Source organism: Glycine soja, chromosome 5 (genome assembly GCF_004193775.1).
Source record: "Glycine soja cultivar W05 chromosome 5, ASM419377v2, whole genome shotgun sequence".
Taxonomy (NCBI): Eukaryota; Viridiplantae; Streptophyta; class Magnoliopsida; order Fabales; family Fabaceae; genus Glycine; species Glycine soja.
Window position 1 is genome coordinate 26899770 of NC_041006.1, and position 23856 is coordinate 26923625.

Consider the following 23856-nt stretch of genomic DNA (forward strand, 5'->3'; position numbering starts at 1 on the left):
TTCAATGTCTTTTGTCTTCACATTTTCAAAGACTCCAATGTCTTCAATCTCTTACATTTTCAAAGACTACAATATCTTCCGTCTTTTACGCTTTCAAAGACTACAATGTCTTCAAACATTTATGCTTTCAGAGACTACAATGTCTTCAGTCATTTATGCTTTCAAAGACTACAATGTCTTCAGTCATTTATGCTTTCAAAGTCTACAATGTCTTCAATCATTTACGCTTTCAAAGACTACAATGTCTTCAATCATTTATGCTTTCAAAGACTATAATATCTTTAGTCATTTACACTTTTCAAAGACTACAATGTCTTCAGTCTTTTACATTTCAAAGACTTCAATGTCTTCAGTCTTTTACATTTCAATGACTTCAATGTCTTTTGTCTTTTACAAGACTTCAATGTCTTCAGTCTTTTACAAAGACATCAATATCTCTCATCTTATGTTTTACATGACTACGACGTCTTTTGCTTGATGCTTTCGATATTTCAATGTCAATATCCTTTTGTTTTTTCGGTTTCACTTCCTCTGGCATCCGGTTTTGAATAGCAAGATCGCTCAGATGAAATTAGTGTCCTTATCTTTACTTACCTTTTCATTTTCAATAAAAAATAAGTAAAGAGGGGCAACTGTCAGACCCTAATTTCATCCCGGGAATATCGTTCGATATGATATTTTGATTCTTGCTAGTCGAATTATGATATTTGGCGACTGTTACAGTGTGAAGCAAGAAATCACTCAGTGTTTTGAACAAGAAAACAAAAAGATACCAAGGAAGGGGGCAAAAGGGTCATTTTTGGATTTTTCTAGACCCTAGCTCGCCCAGGCTAGCATCTGGCTCGCTTGGGCCATGAAATAGCTTCATGCCTAAGCAACCAGCTCGCTTGGGCGAGCTCATTCCTTTAGGGCTAAGAATCAGCTTGCCTGGGGGAGGGGTTTAAGGGTTCAGAAAGTTTGGAGAGGAAGAAAAATGAAGGGAGAGGAAGGAAAAAGAAGAAAAATGAAGCCAAGGAGCTACCGAATCGCAACCGAGGATCATTCCTTATGTCGCTTCTCTTCCTAGCCTTATAACCTGTGCAACAACTGGTTGGTTCTTCTTCCTTTTCTTTTCTTTTCTTTTCCTAAGAGTTGAATGTAATCCATGTACCCTTATGGGTCTTCTTTGATATTATGTATGTATTCACCTTCTCCCCTTTATCATTGGTAAATTTCCTTTCATTTCATTTGTAATGTTCAATTCTAGCCGACCACTAGTGTCATGGAATTGTTTTCCTTTCTTTTGTAAGACTAGAGACTAATAAACAAAGAAAACAAATAAAGGAAATCAATTGACAAACCCAAACTTCCTTTTATAAAATATCACTTGAGATCGTTTCAAGGTCCAACACCTTAACGATTCTCTCTGCGTTTCAAAATTTAAAACGTCGTTTCAAGGTCCAATGCCTTAACGACTCTTTGTTCACAAATAAAATAAACCTTTCAAAACAAACATAAAATCAATTTAACACACAAACATTCAGACTTAAAGAACTACGTAGGTCTGAATTCGTCATCACACCTGAGGATACGTAGAAGCAAGGGCGGCCCCCTTGTCAACCCCAAAGAATAAAAATATATAAAAAGGGAAAAATAAATAATTTTGAAGTCACGTTGTGCACACTTGATTAAAGGTTGTCATCCCTTATGACGGGCGCGTGGGGTGCTAACACCTTCTCCATGCGTAGACAACTCCCAAACCCTTATTCTCAAAATTCACATACCTCTTTTGGGTTTTCCTAATGTTTTCCCTTAAATAAACGTTAGTGGCGACTCCACTCGTTTTCTCCCTAGGAGACAAACGCTTTGGCTTATCTATTTTGCTTTTTCCGTCCCATCATGAGGTAGGTTGCGACAGACATCAATCACCTACAACAAATTGGAAATGCACAAGGGTTTTCAAGTATGTTAGGTTCTATTGAATGCACGCATTGGGAGTGAAAAAATTGTCCAGTTGCATGGCAGGGCCAATATTGTAGAGGTGATCATCGCAAACCCATAATAATACTTGAAGCCGTCACTTCACAAGACTTGTGGATTTGGCATGCATTTTTTGGAGTTGCAGGTTCAAACAACGACTTAATGTGTTAAACCAACCGCCTGTGTTTGATGAAGTTTTGCAAGGTCGAGCTCCTCCAGTACAATTTACAATTAATGGAACTCCATATAATATGGGGTACTATCTTGCAGATGGTATTTATCTAGATTGGCTCACATTTGTGAAGACCATACCAATGTCACAAGGTCCCAGAAAAAATTATTTGCAAAATGTCAAGAAACAGCGCGAGAAAGGATGTGGAACAAGCATTTGGTGTGCTCAAATCTCGATTCGCAATTATATGTGGTTCATCGCGTGCCTGGAACATAGATACAATGAAGGATATAATGTTGGCATGCATTACATTGCATAACATGATTGTCAAAGACAAATGAGATACGTTCAATGGTAATATCGATGTTGATTATGATCACATAGAAAATGTGACATTTCAAATGTTGAAGTATCTCGTGGTACTCCTCCTGACTTTGGTACATACTTGTAAACAAGACGTATTATCCATAAAAGAGGAATTCATTAAAAACTTCAAACCGATTTGGTGGAGCATATTTGGGAACGTTACCATCACAACGATAATGAAATTTAATTTTTCTTTGACATTAATGTTTAATTTTTTTATTATCTAATTTATGTATTTTCCATTTCTTTAACATTTAGTCATAAATTAAAATTAAATTTATGCTCATTTTCTTATTTCTTAATATTTATAAATCTTTTTCTTCAATGTTTCATTAAAATTAATTTTGTAATTAATTATATTTAATTTAACAAATAATTAAATAAAAAATCTAAAAGTGAAATCCATGTGGAACCTAAAAAAATTTATCTAAAATCTCAAGATGAAATATACCAATGAAGGAAAAGAGGGAGATTTTCAATCCTATATGACGCTGTGGGTCCGTGATCTAAGATCCCAATTTTGGGTCCTCTTTATATGACTTAAGGTACATCAATAATGCAATAATATGATAAAAGCAATTCGTTTTCATTTCATTAGCCTCTTCAGCAGCACACACAGATACATTAGTACTTTGAGATAACCACAACACCTGATAGCAATGGACTTTAGTTCCATCCCCATAATTGGTAAACCTCCTTACCACTTTCATAACCATTAATCGATCCTCGTTACTTTCATCATAATTTCCTCAATTCTTAATCCCACCACACGTATCCATGGTCTCACGTTCATTTGTTTGTGTTTTTATGTTCGTTTTCGTGTGTACATGTATACACGTTGATGGTTTTACTTTCCATGATTTTGAGAGCATATATATATATATACACAGCTTGGTTTGTTGGAAATTATCAAAACATGTTACGATTAGATTTGGTTAGGACGGTTGTTACGGTTGAGAACTATTCAATGCGTATAGTAGAGAATTGTTGAGTATAATATTAAACAGTTTAGAACTCAAGGAAATTTGTGTGCGCTAGGCTCTGAATCTAACAACTTTTTTATTTCTTTCAAATAATAATAATATTAATAATGATAATGATTATGATGCAGATATTAGTTCCCTTTTAGCTAAGGCGGATGATCAAAAAATGGGTGAGGACCCTGGTGTGCTTGAGGTTGTTAGACAATTGGATAAGGCTTGTTCAGAAGCAGGGTTCTTGTACGTGGTAATTGTTTGTTGCATCTATTAACATTTTTTTCCATTTTACTCTTGCTCCTTTAGCATTTCGATGCAAAAGAGGGATTGAAACAAAAGGATTATTATTATTTTTAGAATCGTGAGACAAATTGATTAGAAGCGGCAATATAACGAAGAGGTTAATCTTATTGATACAGAACCGCATATATTATAGTGGGTCCACTACAACTTCTAACATATATGATGTTTCGAATTTCATATAGATTCCACTTATATGTAGAATAATGGTTCTGTTGATAGGGTATGGCACATAGCTAATATTTCTAGAAGATTGAAATGACAAAAACAAAATAAAATGGAGGAAGAAGGAGAAAACAATGACTCGTAGTGAATGAATATACCTTTGATTTTGCATACTAAGTGTCTGTTCAGATTGTAATTAAGGAGGCTCAAACGTACTTTTAATCCTTAAGCAACAAATTCTTCCTTCTTTATTTTGTGACTTAGAATTCGAGAATATGCGTTGAAATTCTCAAAAGTATTTTTTCAATTGTAATCCAAACATAGCCGAAGTTAATTTGACAAGTTATGTTTATGGCAGCTTAAGCCAAACTATTGCTACCAGCACGCTTTTGATTGAATAGAATTCTTCAATTCAACTCAAGAATTGACTGCTCTCATTTCCTAAGAGTCTGTCTATCATAGGGGTGAAAATTTAAGAATCAGTTCACGTTACTAGTTGTCAAGTTGTGACTTGTGACCATGGTTATCAAACTCTCAATTTAACTCGTTAACTCTTACGAGTTTACGAGTCTACTTGTCCTCTGCAAGTTGAGTCTTTAGTAAACTCTTTTTTTAGTAGATTCTCAGCAAACTTTATAAACTCTAAGTAAACTCAGTAGACTCTCAAGTTTACCACCGAGTCAACGAGTTAGCAAGTTAAAAAAAATAGACCAAAATGTAAGTCATATTTTTATTGTTTCTTGTCTGTTTAGCATTCAACATACCTTCATTTAATCTGTTATTCTCAAATATAAAATTTCTACCTTTAATAATATCAAACCCTTGTTCTCTAATAACATCAAACCCTCGATGAGCATGATCTACCACTACTATAACATCTGCAAGTTATTATCTAGTAGTGATGTATTATTACTAGACTTGGTTATTTAAATATTTTGAACTTTATGATTCATTATTTTGCTTTATTATATTGTTGAAATGCTTAATTAGTATGTTATTTATAGATATTTTGTTATTATTTTTATAAGCAGACTCTTACGAGTCTACGAGTTGAGTCCACGAGTCGAGTCTATGAAACTCTCACGAGTCTGCATAAACTCTCGAGTTTGACAACCTTGCTTGTGACTATTGAAATTGTGGGCAAAAGCAGTTGATGTGGTGGCAATTGCAATCACTATAGAAACCTCAAAAAGAAAACTGAAATTTAAAATCATTCATGACACTTAGGCCATTTTGTATTTAATATTCAATTCCTACGGTCCTTTATTGACAGAAAGGACATGGTGTTCCTGAGGCTCTCCTCAAAGAAGTTAGAGATGTAACACGCAGATACTTTGAACTTCCATACGAAGAAAAGGCAAAGATCAAAATGACTCCCGCTACTGGGTTCAGGTTTAATATGCTTGGTTACATCGATCTACTTTGTATATAAGCTTCACTTTAGAACATCAGGTTTATGCTTCCAATTTCTACTGATACCAGCCGTCTGATGCATAGGTTACCAGAGGATTGGAGAAAATATAACTAAAGGTGTACTTGACATGCATGAAGCTATTGATGTAAGCCTTGATTGTTGCTTAACATAAAATTAGGTTTCCTTGTTTCTAGTTCTCTTCTGACAGATATGTTATAGAACACAAACTCAAAACAACTAATTGACTTTATTATTGTTGACATTAGGCTCATCTTAGTGCAATTTAAAATCGATTACTTTATTTCCCTAGAAGTGGTAACATGCTTCTTACACATATAACTCTTGCCTAATGTAGCTGATTAGATAAATCTAAGTATACAACATTGTTCATTCTTCTTTGATTGGAGCCTAACACAACAGATCCAAAAATTCACTGACTCTAGTGTGGTTCTATCAAGCAATAAATGACATCTTTAATTTCCTTTAACAGTGCTATAGAGAAGTGAGCAAGGGCATGTATGGAGATCTTGGCAAAGTTATGGAAGGAAGCAACCAGTGGTATATGGAAATAGGGTTTCCAATTTTCATGTTTATAATTTCCTGTATTCCTCCACACACACCCTTCAAAACAACTAAATATTAGCTCAAGAGAACAATTATATATATGTTTTTAATCATGAATTCCTGATTAACTAAGAATATTCATTGAATTGGATTTATGGTCTATGGATACTTATGCATGATTGGTGCTCTCTCTGATCTGGCTCTGGTACTCTAGCATTTGATTTACTGCACTAGGGAGTTGGGAGTATTAGCATTCAGAATTAAGTCTTTCTTTACCAAGAATTTGATAGAAATTGGATAATAATGACTGAATTTTATAGAAACACTCTGCAGGAATTATTCTTTCCAAAACAGAGACAAAATTACAACAATTAGAATCAGAATATTCACTCAAACAAGCCAAGATTTCAAGAGCTTGGTTCTCTCCCTCCCAAGGTCTAAACCACACTTCTTCAGGATAACCAGAATATGATTCTGCTTTTCCTTCTTATTCTACACATACCCATAACTGCCTAATTAAAATAACTGCTCCTAATAATAGTAATTGTTGTACTATTAAAACTAACTGCTAACTATTCCTAATAAACTGCTTCTAATAATAGTAATTGTTGTCCTATTAAAACTAACTGCTATTGACACCACATAAAAATTATTTTCCCCCCTTCTCTTATAAACATTCTTTATAAGAGGTCTAACAATACTCCCCCCCAAAAGAGTCACCTTGTCCTCAAGGTGAAATGAGGGAAACTGTTCCTTGAGGACTTCCACGGATTCCCAAGTGTAGAAGCAAAGCTTCAAGAATTATTTTGATGATGCCAAGGAATTTCAAAGATCATTCAAGATGAATTTCAAGGATGAAGAAAGCAAGATGTCAAGCAAAAGCAAAGATCTCAAGATAAGAATTAAGATAAGCTCTTAGAAAAGTTTTTGAAAAGCACAAGTGATTGACCAAGAGAGTTTTTATCTTAAGAATAATTTTTCCAAGCTTGTTACTCTCTGGTAATCGATTACCAGAAGGTTGTAATCGATTACCAAAAGTCCAACATTTCTGAAAAATGGTTTTTCAAAGGTGTAATAGATTACCATGACTTTGTAATCAATTACCAGTGCTTATAACGTTCAAAAATATTTTGAAAAACTTTGTAATCGATTACTAGTGGCTCTGAACGTTGGAAATTCAAATTTTAAATGAAGAGTCACAACTTTTCAAGGAAGATAATTGTGTAATCGATTACACCAGGATTGTAATCGATTACCAGTGGCAAGTTTTGAGAAAATCTGCCAACAGTCACATCTTTTCACTTGATTTTTAAATGGTCATCAAAGGCTTATAAATAAGTGACTTGGGCACGAATTTTCTTCAGAGTTTTCCCTGTTCACAAAAGGCATAATCCTCTCAAACAAAAATCTCTTATCTTCAAAAATTCCTTGGCCAAACACTTGTGTTATTCAATAAGGAATTGAGGGTTTCATTGTAACATCTGTCTCTTTCAAGAGAGATCATTTCTTCTTCTTCTTCTTACTTCTGAAAAAGGACTAAGAGACTATGAGTCTCTTGTTGTAAAGCATCTAAACACTAAGGAAGGGTTGTCCTTGTGTGTTTCAGAAGGCGTAAAGGATTTGTGAGATAGTGGAACTCCCAAGCGGGTTTCTTGGGGACTGGACGTAGGCAACAGACTTTGCCGAACCAGTATAAAAACTGTGTTTGCACTTTCTCTTCCCATAAACTCTTTTATTTATTGTTGCTTATTGTTTCTATTCAGTAAGTTTAATTTGAATTATTATTTAGGAATTCATTTTAAAAGGAATCTTGGGACTTGGGTTAAAATCAAAGTAGAAATTTTAAATGGGGAATAGTTTGTGATATCTTAATTCAACCCCCTCTTCTTAAGATATTTGAGGCCACTTGTCTAACACCAAGTGGCTTCAAAATCTGGAAGATCCTCCAAATCTTCATATAACATCGGAGGGAGTGGTTAAGGATTAGTTGTGGCAGCCACTGCTTTCTTCAAAAGAGAGGCATGAAAAATAGGATGTATTTTGCTTGCAGGTGGTAAATCCAATTCAAAAGCAACCAGGTCGATTTGCTTTTTGATTTGGTACGGACCATAAAAACTTGGGCTCAACTTATCATTTCTCTTATTAGCAAGAGATTTCAGCCTATAGGGTTGGAGTTTTAGATAGACCTAGTCACCCACAGAAAGGGAAACAGCACGCCTGGATTGGTCAGCATACGTTTTCATTTGCACTTAAGCTTTTGTCAGATTATCCTTCAAGTCATGTAGAATTTGGTCTCTCTCTTGAGTCAATTGATTCACTTCTTCAATGGCAGAGGAAATGATGGTCCCTCTAAGTAGATGAGGAGGATCTCTACCATAAAGAGCCTTGAATGGGGTCAATTTCAAGGAGCTATTGTAATTGGTGTTGAACCAAAATTCGGCCCAACCTAACCATGTAGTCCATTGCTTGGGTTTAGTCCCGGTGAGACAGCTCAAGTAGGTTTCCAAACATCTATTGACAACTTCCATTTGGCCATCAGTCTGAGGATGATAGGCTAAACTGAACTTCAATTTTGTACCTGCCATTTTAAACAACTCAGACCAAAAATTACTCAAAAAGATCTTATCCCTATCAGACACAATGGTTGAAAGAAACCCATGTAGTTTAACCACTTCTTTAATGAAACTTTCAGCTACATCTTATGCAGTGAATGGGTGACTCAAAGAATAAAGTGAGCATATTTAGCCAAACGATCCACCACCACCAATATCACATTCTTACCCTGAGCCTTAGGAAAACCTTCTATGAAATCCATGGAAATGTCAGCCCAAACTTGAGTAGGTATGGGTAGTGGTTGCAATAATCCAGCAGGAGACAAAGTTTGATACTTGTTTATTTGGAAAACTTCACAAGTAGCAACGTATTGCTGAATATCCTTCCTCATCCCCTCCCAATATATAATGGCTGAAATTCTTTTGTAGGTCCTAAAAAACCCAGAATGCCTTTCCATGGCTGAATTGTGGAATTCTTCCAACAAAATAGGAATTTTTTAGGATCCTTGAGGCAACATTAACCTTCCTTTAAAAAATAGCTTCCTATCCTTCAAAGTGTAGCTAGAATTTATATCTTGCATCAAGTCCTGTATTAGCCCTAGCAATTTCGGATCATTTTGGACTTCTGTCTCCCATTCTTCTAATTCATCAAACTGCACTGTAAATAGGGCTGCATAGGTTATCCTCCTGGAAAGAGCATCAACAACTCAATTTTCATGTCCAGGTCAGTACTGGATTTCAAAATCCAGACCCATCAGTTTAGAAGTCCATTTGAATTGTTCCTCTCCTAAAACTCTTTGATCCAAGAGAAATTTTCTTTTGGTCAGTGAGAATGATGAAATGTCTTCCCATTAAATAATGTCTCCATTTTTGGACTGCTATCACAATAACCATCAATTCTCTCTCATATACAGACTTAGCTTGTGCCCTTTCTGACAAGGTTTGACTATAAAAAGCCACTGGTCTCCCTTCTTGTAATAGAACAACCTCTCTATTGTGAAGTCTTTGGAAAAATCTGGAATAGTAAGTATTGGCAACTCAGCCATCTTCCGCTTCAAGTGTTCAAAAGAAATTTGGGCTTCATGATTCTAGTGAAAATTATCCTTCTTCAACAGTAGTGTCAAGGGTGTAGCAATTTTTCCATAATCCAGAACAAATCTTCTATAATATCCTGTGAGGCCTAAGAGACCTCTTAAAGCCTTTAGGTCTTTTGGAATGGGCCACTCCATCATAATTGCAATTTTCTTTGGATCTGCTGCTACTCCTTCCCCTTAAATGATATGCCCCAAATACTCCAACTGTGTTTGGCCAAAAGTGCACTTCTTCTTATTAGCGAACAACTTGTGCTCCCTTAGTAATGCAAGCACTGCCTGAAGATGAACTTGATGCCCTTGCACCGACTTACTGTAAACCAGAATGTCATCAAAGAAAACCAGAACAAATTTCCTTAAATATGTCCTTAACATTTCATTCATGAGGGATTGAAAGGTAGAAGGTGCATTAGTGAGTCTGAAAGGCATTACGACAAACTCATAATGACCTTCATGGGTTCTGAAATCCGTCTTTGGAATATCTTTTTCCTTCATTCTGATTTGATGGTATCCTGACCTTAAGTCCAATTTAGAGAAAATGGTGGCTCCCCCCAATTCATCAAGCAAGTCATCAATGATAGGAATTGGAAACTTATCAGGTACAATTATTTTGTTCAGGGCTCTATAATCAACACAAAATCGCCAACCACCTTCTTTCTTTTTAACCAAAATAATAGGACTAGAATATGGACTTACACTAGGTCTAATAATACCATAGCGAAGCATATCATCTACTGACCTCTCAATTTCATTTTTTTGGTAATGTGGATACGGTAAGGTCTAAGGTTTGGAATATTGGCTCCTTTTTTGAGAACAATTGCATGATCATGCCACCTGGATGGAGGTAATCCTTGAGGTTCTTGAAAAACATCTTCATACTCATTCAAGACCGCACTTACCCAATCTGACTGGGGGGTATCATGAACTTCTTCTTTCGCCAAATTCTGGTATTCCAAGAAAAATCCTTGTCCTTCATTCTTAATGGCTTTCATAATGGATTTGAATGAAGCCGAAGCTCGTGCCAATTCTGGTTCTCCTTTGAGTACATGGTAGCTATTTCCAAGGGGAATTTTAATCATCAATTCCTTGAAATTAGCTCAGATTTCACCAAGGCTTGACAACCATTCCATTCCCAAAACTATGTCCACTCCACCAAGTTCGAATACAAAGAAATCTTCATGAATTTCCAACCCTTGCATGACTAACTTCAATTTAGGACAAACTCCTTCACAAGGAATTTTTCTTCCATCTCCAACCTCCACATAGTAGGGTGGGGTTTCTTCCACTGTCATTTGACATTCCTTGACTAGTGGAGAAGATATAAAGTTATGTGATGCTCCATAATCGATCAAAACCTCCACTTTTTTGTCCCCTAAGGTTCCCCACAGCTTGATGGATTTCTTCGTTGTTAATTTGGAAATGCTGTAAATTGACAATTGTAAAGCCTTCATCTCTATCTCATCTTCCCTTTCTGATTCTTGCTCTGCAGACTCTTTATCCATACCCTCCTCCAACAATAAAACTTGCAACTATTTATTTGGACAGATATGATCTGGATCAAATTTTTCATCACACCTAAAACATAACCCCTTGGCTCTTTTATCTAGCACTTCAACATTTGTCAAACTCCTAAAACCCCTCCCTTAAAAGGAAGGATTGGTTCTAGAGTTCCCTGTAGTGCTACCCACCGATGAAGTCACTTGTGTTTGACCTTTAGCATTTGGTTCCCATGTCACTGTCCTTGTGCTATTATAAGTTCTTAATCCAGCCTTAGTTCTCGAACTTGTTCCACTTCCACCATTCCCTTTATTCAGCAAGTTATTTTTCTCATCCACCCTCTGTGCATAGTCCATCAATTTGGTTAATCCCTCAACTGCATGAAGCTTTAATTCTGCCCGTATAACTTCTTTGAGCCCATTCATAAAAATTCCTTTTAAATACGTTGGTTCAGTGCATTAGAGAGGACCGACATACAACTCGAACTGTTCCCGGTAATCTTCCACACTTCTTATTTGCTTGAAACTTAGCAACAACTCAAACAGACTTTGTAACATGGACAGTTGAAAATGGTGTATCACCGCAGACCGAAATTTGCTCCAAGTTGGGTCGTCCGCACTGAATTCCCACCATTGATACCAAGTTAACGCCTTTCCCTCCATCGCCACCATAACTGCTTGTAGTTTTTCAGGGTCGTTCATTCCTTTTAGTTCAAAGTATCGTTCTATGCAAATTGTCCAACTGAATACGTCCTCCCCATTGAAAACAAGAATTTTGAGTTTTCACCATCTCTCCTCACGATTCCGAGGATTGCAAATTTTTCTGGTGTCGTCGTCATTCACGGTATAGTTGTCGCTGTTGATTGATTCCTCCCTGTCAGAACGCGTCATGATTCCGTGTACGGTTTCCACCAATTCATTCAATTGCCTACGAATTTCCATTTGTTGTTGTCTGTCTTCTTCGTGGCTCTTCTCCCAGTTTTCTCGCATTTCGAATCCATGCTCAAGAAACTCCATCTTGTAGAAGCAAATGTCTTTGGTGTTTTGATGATGATCATGATGATTTGATGCAAATGGACTTTTCAAGTTTAAATTCAAGACACTGATTCAAGAATACAAGCCACAACATCAAGATGATCACTAGTATTTTAGGAAGGGAATTCCTAATTGATATAGCAAAAGGTTTGGCCAAGTAATTTAAGTTAAAAAGTGTTTTTCAAGAGATTTACTCTCTGGTAATCGATTACCAGAGGATGTAATCGATTACCAGTGGCCAAAAATGCTTTACAACAGCTACTAAATATTTGAATTCAAATTTTAGACTGTAATCGATTACACAATATTGGTAATCGATTACCAGCAGTTAATAAACATTTTAATTCAAATTTTAAAAGCTGTAATCGATTACACAAATCCTGTAATCGATTACCAGACAAGATTTTCAGAAAAATGTTTCTAAGAGTCACAACTTCTCAAAAGGTTTTTACATGACCACCAATGCTCTATATATATGTGACTTAGAACATGAATTTGCTCAGAGTTTTTCATAACAACAAGTGTTTATTCTCTCAAAGAGCAAAATCGTTTTATCCTCTTAAGAATTCCTTGGCCAATCCAATTGCAATTCATTAAGGAATCATTTGAGTGCTCAGATTGTAAAATCTATCTCTTTCAAGAGAGATTCATTCTTCTTCTCTTTCTAATTCTCTAAGGGATTAAGAGACCGAGGGTCTCTTGTTGTAAAAGAATTCTAAACACAAAGGAAGGATTGTCCTTGTGTGTTTAGAACTTGTAAAAGGATTTTACAAGATAGTGAAACTCTCAAGCGGGTTGTTTGGGGACTGGACGTAGGCACAAGGGTGTGGTCGAACCAGTATAAATCTGAGTTTGCACTTTCTCTTCCCTTAAACTCCTTTATTTATTATTGTTTTATATTTATATTCAGATTGTTCTATTTGAATCAATATTTAAGAAGTTCATTATTAAGGGAATTTGTAACTTGAATAGAAAGTGAAATAGAATTTTAATTGGGGAAATAGTTTGTAATATCTTAATTCAACCCCCCCCCCCCTTCTTAAGATATATGAGGCCACTTGTCTAACAAGAAAAATGGCCTAAGCAAACTTCTTATTTCCAGAAGGAAATTCTATCAATAGACCTCCAATCTTTAATGGAGAGGGTTACCACTACTGGAAAACCCGAATGCAAATTTTTATTGAGGTAATAGACTTAAGTATTTGGGAAGCCATAGAAATAGGGCCTTATATACCCACCACAGTAGAAAGAATTACAATAGATGGTAGCACATCAAGTGAAAGCTTAACAATAGAAAAACCTAGAGATAGATGGTCTGAAGAGGATAGAAGACGAGTACAATACAATTTAAAAGCCAAAAACATAATAACATCTGCCCTGGGAATGGATGAATATTTCAGGGTTTCAAATTGTAAGAGTGCTAAGGAAATGTGGGACACTCTACAATTAACACATGAAGGAACTACAGATGTTAAAAGATCTAGGATAAACACACTAACCCATGAGTATGAACTGTTTAGGATGAATGCAAATGAAAGCATTCAAGACATGCAAAAGAGATTTACACATATAGTAAATCATCTTGCAGCCTTAGGGAAAGAATTTCAAAATGAAGATCTCATAAACAAAGTGTTAAGATGTTTAAGCAGAGAATGACAACCTAAAGTAACAGCCATTACTGAATCAAGAGATTTATCTAACATGTCTCTTGCTACTCTATTTGGAAAGTTACATGAACACGAAATGGAATTATTGAGATTACGCCAACATGAAGAAAATGACAAGAAAAAGAAGGGAATTGCTCTTAAAGCCTCATCTTCAATCCAAGTAGAAAGTGATAAGGAAAATGATCTAGATGAAGATGATGATCTAAGCCTTTTTGTAAAAAGATTCAACAAGTTTCTTAAAGTAAGAGGAAATCAAAGGCGACCCAATTTTAAATCTAAAAGAAGGACATAAACTTCATCCTCTACTCCAAAGTGCTTTGAGTGCAATCAACCTGGACATTTGAGGGTTGATTGTCCCATCTTCAAGAAAAAAGATGGAGAAGTCTGAAAAGAAAAATCTTAGTGAAAAGAAACTGAAGAAAGCATACATCACATGGGATGAAAACAATATGAAATCTTCTGAAGATTCAAAAAATGAAGAGATAAACCTCTGCCTTATGGCTAAAAGTTATGAAAGTGATGAAGAGGTAACATCTTCAAATAACTTATCTATTTCTTTTGATGAATTACAAGATGCATTTGCTGATTTGCATAAAGAGTCAATTAAACTTGCAAAGTTAGTTTCATCTTCTAAGAAAACAATTTCAAATTTAGAAAATGAAATTTCAAAATTAAACAACGAATTAGATCAACTTAGAAATGAAGTCTCAATTTCTAAATCAAATGAAAAAGTTCATATCTCTACTATTTTTGACAAGAAAATATCAGATTCTTATAGTTGTTGTGAAAAATATGAAAAAGAAATTAAAGAGTTAAAAAACTCACTTGCAAAATTTCCTTATTGTAAAAATAATTTAGATGTCATATTAGGAAAACAAAGATATGTCTCCAATAAGGCTGGACTAGGATATAAATCTGAAAAACAACATAAGTTTCATAAAAACTTCTCTACTTCCACACAAAAATATAATTTTAGTTCTATCACTTGTTTTTACTGTGGAAGAAAAGGACATGGCATATCTACTTGCTACTTTAAGAAAAACTACAACAACATTAAAATGATTTGGGTCCCAAAAGGATCCTCAATTTACACTAACACACAAGGATCCAATAAAGTTTGGGTACCTAAGTCAAAAACTTGATTATGTAGGTGCCTTTGAGGAAGGAGTGGTACATAGATAACGGATGCTCAAAACATATGACTGGAGATGCATCAAAGTTTACACATATCTCTCCTAAGAAAAGCAAGCATGTAACATATGGTGACAACAACAAAGGTAGAATCCTTGGAGTTGGTAAAATAGGTACAAATTCTTCAAACTCCATTGAAAATGTTCTACTTGTTGAAGGTCTTAAGCATAGCCTGCTTAGTGTTAGTCAATTATGTGACAAAGGCTATCTAGTATCATTTGATTCTCAAAAATGTCTTATAGAACATAAACATGACATTAATATAAAGCATGTAGGACATAGAGTCAACAATGTATACATGATAGACTTAAGCCTAAAACTAGATAACAATCATTATTTTCTTAGCAAAGATGATGATCCATGGTTATGGCATAAAAGAATTGCTCACATAAACATGGATCACTTAAACAAATTAATTTCAAAAGATTTAGTAGTTGGTTTTCCTAAATTGAAATTTGAAAAAGATAAACTATGTGATGCATGTCAAAAGGACAGACAAACTAGAGTCTTATTCAAACCTAAAAATATTGTTTCAACCACTCAACCCTTACAATTATTGCATATGGATTTATTTGGTCCATCTAGAACCATGAGTTTTGGAGGAAATTACTATGCCCTTGTTATAGTTGATGATTTCTCTAAATATACTTGGACATTATTTATTACTCATAAAAGTGATGCATTCCAAGCATTTAGAAAACTTGCTAAAGTTATACAAAACAAGAAAAATCTTAAGATTGCATCCATTAGAAGTGATCATGGGGGTGAGTTTGAAAACAAAGATTTTGAATCATTTTGTGAAGAACATGGTATTGAACACAATTTTTCTACACCTAGAACCCCTCAACAAAATGGAGTTGTTGAGAGGAAAAATAGGTCATTGGAAGAAATTGCTAGAACTTTATTAAATGATACTTTTCTTCCAAAATATTTTTGGGCTGAAGCGGTCAATATTGCATGTTACATCATGAATAGGGTCTTAATAAGACCCATTTTAAAGAAAACCCCATATGAGTTATATAATGGTAGAAAACCCAACATTTCACATTTACATGTTTTTGGTTGCAAATGTTTTGTGCTTAATAATGGTAAAGATAATCTAGGAAAATTTGATGCAAAATCTGATGAAGGCATCTTTCTTGGATATTCATTACAAAGCAAAGCATATAGAATATATAATAAAAGAACTATGAATATTGAAGAATCCATTCATGTTACTTTTGATGAATCTAATGCTATCTTGTCAAGAAAGAATATGCTAGATGATATTGCAGAATCTTTAGAACAAATGCATATTCATGGACAAGATTATAAAGGAAAAGGTAAAGGAAGCAATGAAGATCCTCTAGAAGAAGTCAAATCCAATGATGAACTTCCAAAAGAATGGAAAGCTTCAAAAGATCATCCCCTTGACAACATTATTGGTGATATCTCAAAAGGGGTAACAACTAGACATTCTCTTAAAGATTTATGCAATAATATGGCTTTTGTATCTATGATTGAACCTAAAAATATAAAAGAAGCCATAGTAGATGATAACTAGATCATTGCCATGCAAGAAGAACTGAATCAATTTGAAAGAAACAATGTGTGGGAACTTGTAGAGAAACCTAAAAAATTATCCCATCATAGGAACAAAATGGGTATTTAGAAATAAGTTAGATGAACATGGAATAATCATTAGAAATAAGGCTAGATTAGTTGCAAAAGGATATAATCAAGAAGAAGGTATAGATTATGAGGAAACATATGCTCCAGTTGCTAGATTAGAAGCCATTAGAATGCTCTTAGCATATGCATCCATAATGAATTTTAAGCTTTATCAAATGGATGTTAAAAGTGCTTTTCTGAATGGCTTAATTCAAGAAGAAGTATATGTTGAACAACCACCAGGTTTTGAAATATTGGATAAGCAAAATCATGTTTATAAATTGAAAAGGGCTTTATATGGCTTGAAACAAGCCCCTAGGGCTTGGTTCGAGCGTCTAAGTAAGTTCCTTTTAGAAAAGGACTTTTCTAGAGGAAAAGTGGATACTACTCTTTTTATAAAGAGAAAATCACATGATATTTTATTAGTTCAAATTTATGTTGATGACATTATTTTTGGATCCACTAACGAATTGTTGTGCAAGGAATTCTCCCATGACATGCAAAGTGAGTTTGAAATGTCAATGATGGGAGAACTTAACTTCTTTCTTGGATTACAAATTAAACAAACTAAGGATGGTATCTTTGTCAATCAATCCAAGTATTGGAAAGAGTTAATCCACAAATTTGACATGGAAAATGCTAAGCACATGGCTACACCAATGAGCACTGCTTGCTATCTAGATAAAGATGAAACCGGTCAGTCAATAGATGTTAAGCAATATCGAGGTATGATCGGATCACTTGTTTATTTATCTGCTAGCAGGCCTGATATAATGTTTAGTGTGTATATGTGTGCTAGATTTCAATCAAATCCTAAACAATCACATCTTAGTGCTGTTAAAAGAATCATTAGATATTTGGTAGGCACTACAAACATAGGTTTATGGTATCCTAGAAATTCCATATGCACCTTAATTGGATATTCTGATTCAGACTTTGCCGGTTCCAAAACAGATAGAAAGGGCACTAGTGGAACTTGTCAATTCATTGGATCTGCTCTAGTTTCTTGGCACAGTAAGAAACAAAGTAGTGTTGCCTTATCCACTGCAGAAGCGGAATATATTTATGCCGGCAGTTGTTGTGGTCAAATCTTATGGATGAAGCAACAACTTTCTAATTATGGAACTCTTCTTGACCATATACCTATTAGATGTGATAATACATGTGCAATTAATCTCTCCAAGAATCCAGTTCAACACTCTAGAACTAAACGTATAGAAATTAGGCACCATTTTCTTAGAGATCATGTCCTAAAGGGAGATTGTGTATTAGAGTTTGTTGATACTAAGAATCAACTTGCTGATATTTTCACAAAACCTCTCCCCAAAGAAGCATTCTTCTCTATTAGAAGGGATATAGGCCTCTTAGATGTTAGTGATTTAGAAAAATAAGGATTGATTGATTAATTTACTCTTATGATTGATTGTTTATATGTTACTTTGATTGATTTTGTTTAAATTCTTGTTATTATGATAGAATTTATGAATTCCTGTGTGTTTTATAGTTGAATGATTAAATTAAGTGCATTAGTAGTGATAATTAATCATATTAGATGTATTTAGCATAGACATAGTTTTTTTTTAGAAACTAGCCTAGTTTATGCTCTGGTAATCGATTACCATCCAGTGTAATCGATTACACAAGAACAGGCAGCCTGTAATCGATTACAACATCCTGTAATCGATTACCAGAAGGCTTATTACTCCTTTAATCGATTACCAAGCCTTGTAATCGATTACAACTCGTCCTCGTCTATAAATACTCACGAAATCAGAGTTGTTGCGCAGCCAAGGCCTCCCCTCACGCCTCCTCCATCCCTAAAACTTCAAACCTTCGTATCTTACTCAAATCTTCACCAAATCACATCCCGTAAAGCCCAATCTTCCTCTTTTTCACTCCTCTTTCACTTCCACTGATTGAAATCCACTAAAACTTCATCAAAGAAGAGAAAGGGATCATCCTCCACCGCCGCTGCTATTGCCCATCGCCGCCATGGACCATCTGAAGCACCCACAACACCTATTCATCCCTCTTTATCATCTCCAAGATCATCCACATTGTTTTCATCCAATGATCAGCGTCTACGGTACCTTTCTCAATTTTCTTCTAGGATCATCTTAGACCCTAAGTACCTAGACGTAGATTTCTTTAATGATGAAACGTTTGATTGCTATCAAGTGTTTCAAAATTCTGGCCTGGTTGATTTCATGTCATTAAAATTGCCACATTATCCTGAACTTGTAAAGGTCTTCTACTGCAATTTAAAAATTCAGGATGACATTATTTCCTCTGAGGTGCATGGTATTCCTATGGTCATTGATCAGTCATTGTTCTTTTCTTTAACTCATTTACCCAGTCAAGGTGCACCTTTTGAGGGCACCATTGTTGATGACTGGAAATTTGATTATTCTAGTCATGATGCTCGCCATATGGTCTGCAATGACCAGGCTGAAATGACCGGTAGATTGCTGGCCGGATCATTAACTTTTGATAATCGCATCATGCACTACATAATTGTTAGAATTTTGCTTCCCCGGTCTTTCAAATTTAGCACAAGCCTCTAAGGAGGATTTGATTCTGATATGGGCTTTCCTTATCGGTCGTCAGATCGACTGGGCCCACTTGGTTCGGTACCGAATGCTTAAGGCATTACGGGCCAATGCACCTCTCCCTTACCCACAATTGATAACTTTGTTTCTGCGTCATTTTCAAATTCCGCTTGATGATGAACCATTTGTTCAAGTCAAGCGTTCTTTTGCAATTGGTGCTGGTGTAGTGACTTCCTTTGGTTACCGTAAGGATCGGAATGGTCAATGGCTGAAGAAAGACGCACTCCCTCCTCAAGATGAGCGTACTCCTTCACCTCCTCCTCAGCGAGATGATTCAGCACTCATGAATGAAGTCCTTACCGAATTACGAGGTCTTCGTTCTTATGTTGGTGAACGTTTTGACTCATTGGATAAACGTTTTGCCGGCATGGATATTCGCCTCACACAGCTTGAAGAGGATGTGGGTTACATTCGTTAGAGTTTCGATCTTCCACCACCACCTCCACCTTCTTAGAATTTAGTTTCTAATTCTATGTCTTTTATAAGCCGTGTATTTTGGCTATGCTACTTAGATTATTATGTTCAATACTTTATTTATCTTGTAGTATTTGGATTTCAGACTTTTATGCTTTGATACTATGTGGTTTTTGAATTTTGAACTGTTTGGATTCTGGATTGGTTATGTCTTATTTATGAGTTTGGTTAGTTATGCCTTATACTTCGATATTGATCTGTTTCCACTTCATTATTATCTCTGGTTTGATTCCCAAGTACTTTGGCTTTTTGATGTTGCCAAAGGGGGAGAAAAATGGGGTGTAGAAAGGCTTAGTAGAAAGGCTTAGAAAAAGCTTAGAAATCAAGTGATCATCAATTCCAAAACATAGGGGGAGTGAACGCAAATTTTATATATACATTGCTTGCTTGAATCTTGATTTCAGGACTTATATTGTCATCATCAAAAAGAGGGAGATTGTAGAAGCAAATGTCTTTGGTGTTTTGATGATGATCATGATGATTTGATGCAAATGATGCAAATGGGCTTTTCAAGTTTAAATTCAAGACAATGATTCAAGAATACAAGCCAGAACATCAAGATGATCACTAGTATTTTAGGAAGGGAATTCCTAATTGATATAGCAAAAGGTTTGGCCAAGTAATTTAAGTTAAAAAGTGTTTTTCAAGAGATTTACTCTCTGGTAATCGATTACCAGAGGATGTAATCGATTACCAGTGGCCAAAAATGCTTTACAACAGCTACTAAATATTTGAATTCAAATTTTAGACTGTGTAATCGATTACACAATATTGGTAATCGATTACCAGCAGTTAATAAAAGTTTTAATTCAAATTTTAAAAGTTGTAATCGATTACACAAATCCTATAATCGATTACCAGACAAGATTTTCAGAAAAATGTTTCTAAGAGTCACAACTTCTCAAAAGGTTTTTACATGACCACCAATGCTCTATATATATGTGACTTAGAACACGAATTTGCTCAGAGTTTTTCATAACAACAAGTGTTTATTCTCTCAAAGAGCAAAATCGTTTTATCCTCTTAAGAATTCCTTGGCCAATCCAATTGCAATTCATTAAGGAATCATTTGAGTGCTCAGATTGTAAAATCTATCTCTTTCAAGAGAGATTCATTCTTCTTTTCTTTCTAATTCTCTAAGGGATTAAGAGACCGAGGGTCTCTTGTTGTAAAAGAATTCTAAACACAAAGGAAGGATTGTCCTTGTGTGTTTAGAACTTGTAAAAGGATTTTACAAGATAGTGGAACTCTCAAGCGGGTTGCTTGGGGACTGGACGTAGGCACAAGGGTGTGGTCGAACCAGTATAAATCTGAGTTTGCACTTTCTCTTCCCTTAAATTCCTTTATTTATTATTGTTTTATATTTATATTCAGATTGTTCTATTTGAATCAATATTTAAGAAGTTCATTATTAAGGGAATTTGTAACTTGAATAGAAAGTGAAATAGAATTTTAATTGGGGAAATAGTTTGTAATATCTTAATTCAACCCCCCCCTTCTTAAGATATCTGAGGTCACTTGTCTAACACATCTACCGTCCCAGGAAACAAAAACTGCTATGATACCAGTTGATAGAAATTGGATAATAATGACTGTATTTTATAGAAACACTCTGCAGGAATTATTCTTTCCAGAACAAAGACAGAATTACAACAATTAGAATCAGAATATTCACTCAAAAACAAGCCAAGATTTCGAGAGTTTGGTTCTCTCCCTCCCATGGTCTAAACCACACATCTTCAGGATAACCAGAATATGATTCTGCTTTTCCTTCTTATTCTACACATACCCATAACCTGCCTAATTAAACTAATTGTTCCTAATAAACTGCTCCTAATAATAGTAACTGCTGTCCTATTAAAACTAACTGCTAACTATTCCTAATAAAATGCTCCTAATAATAGTAATTGTTGTCCTATTAAGACTAACTGCTATTGACAACACATAGCAATTATTCCCCTCCCCCTTCTCTTATAAACATTTTTTATAAGAGGTCTAACAGAATTCTTGTATATTTCGGTGCTGATGTGTGTCTTTTGACATTTTGGGGTTCATCATGTAGGCCATAAAATCCTCCAACATTCAAAGTTCTTATGGAGGAGCATATTAGTCTCTCCACAGGCATGCTTTTTCTCCTTTCCATCATGTGAGCCACTGCAGTTAAAGTTTTGTTCTCATGTAGTTCCTTGGTTAGAGAAGACCTTGAAAAGAAAATTATGCGTGGAATCGCTTTAGCATTAGGTGGATCGCCCAATGAATTTGAAGGTCAAAGAGCTGGGGATCCATTTTGGGTAATGCCACTCATTGGTTACCCAGGTGTATCATCTGTAAATGGAACCAATTTTCATAAAAATGACATTGGATGGTAATGAAATCCTGGATTTGGTGTTTCCAAATGTTACCTTTTTTTTTTTTTAATTACTTGGCCATGCATTGCTGATGTCTTTTCCTTTGTTACTTTTCTTCTCCAATTCTTTGAATCAAAATAAACCCAGTGGAGCTCACACTGATTACGGTATACCTTGACCTTTTACATTATGATAAGTCTAGAATACTTGTTTAGTCATTGTCATTGATTTTTTATGCTGTTTAACAGGTTTATTGACATTACTTAACTAACATGACGATATAAATGCACCTCAGGTATGCTCTTATTTATGTCCTTTCTGTATATGAAGATACTCGTTTTCCTCATTTATTGCATGTAGTCATTGATTTTACTTCATTTCTCCCTGGAATCAATATTGTATCATGCTATATAAACCCAAATTTGGAGCTTCCATACAATTTTAAATATGAGGCCAGTAGCCTCCGAGACGATTATTGATTTGTTTGGTATCCCATTTCCTCCATGTGACTATGTGTGTTTGGAAACACGTTTGAACCATGTTCAACAGAGATTTCCCTAATTTCAATGCACAAAGGTAAAAGCTAAGCGAGTGATGGATTGAGTTCAATTGTACTTAGTATATATGCATAAAATAAAATGAGGTTTTCTTGAAGTGGCTGATTCTTTCTACTCATACCTATTGGCCTAAGTTTTATCCTTTGATAATCTTTTATGGCCCTGGAACTGCCACTTAAAAAGAAAGAGATGCAACTAAAATACCTTGAGGCGAATTAGTTAGCAGAAGTTCTATTCTTCTATAATTTATTCATGGTTAGTTGAGATAATTTTCTTCATAGGCACTAGTACAATATAGAAAACTTGTTCCGAGTCCAATGCATCTGTTTTATTGTTGTCCATTTTTTTTAAGATTCTTTTTATCTCATTTTTTATGTATATTTCCACTCTAATTTGATTCCGCCATTTTTTACCCACCATGTTTATATTATGCTGTGAAATTGTTGAAGGTGAGAAACCTGTCTGGAAAATGGATATCAGCATCTCCAGTTCCTAGGACTTTCTTATGCAACATTGGTAACATTCTAAAGGTATCTTACACTTAATCTCTTCATTTCAGCAATACAATCTTAGATTTGGTGCATAATCTGATTAAAGTGTGGAAGCAAACTGCAGATATACTCCAATGGTTTGTACGAGTCAACTTTGCATCAAATGATAAACAACAACTCAAAATATAGAGTCAGTGTAATATACTTTTACGAGGTTAGCCACATTTTATATTTTGTGTATCATCCTTTTCTCTTGTTTGTTTGGTTGCTTATCCCATATGCCTCTACTGGATGAAAAGACAAACTTTGATACTACGGTGAGTCATTGGACCCATAAAATGAGGGCAAATGACAACATGGAGTTCAAAAGGGCAGTCTATGGAGAGCATTTAATTGGCAAGGTCCTCACAAATTTTGTTGATTTGTAACCTTGTTTTTGTTGGTCTGGTGTGTAAATAAATGAGGCATAGCAAGCTCATCGCTTGCATGTCTAGACCTACAAGTGCTGAGAATATTTCAAGTACAAATCAAACATTTGTTATTTTACCCGTCTTCATTCTCAATTTATGAGTTTAAGACTTGTTGTACTTGGACTTGGGAATCCACATACTCCGAGTGGTCATAAATCATAGGCATCTCCTTGGAGCATCCAGAGTTTTTGCTTGGACACCAAGGTTTCATTTTTCATTTCTGTAGCATCTTTTTTTCCGTAAAATTTCACTTAGTGTAATTTTCTTCCGTTAGCCTCTTATTTTGAGTGTTTGTTGTCTCTCGCGGT

The 23856-nt window shown here is 35.1% G+C and overlaps 1 pseudogene; it reads left to right on the forward strand.

The window, feature by feature from the left end:
• Positions 1 to 1878: 1878 nt before the first annotated feature.
• LOC114411234 lies at positions 1879 to 23765 on the forward strand (annotated as a pseudogene).
• The last annotated feature ends 91 nt before the right edge of the window (positions 23766 to 23856 follow it).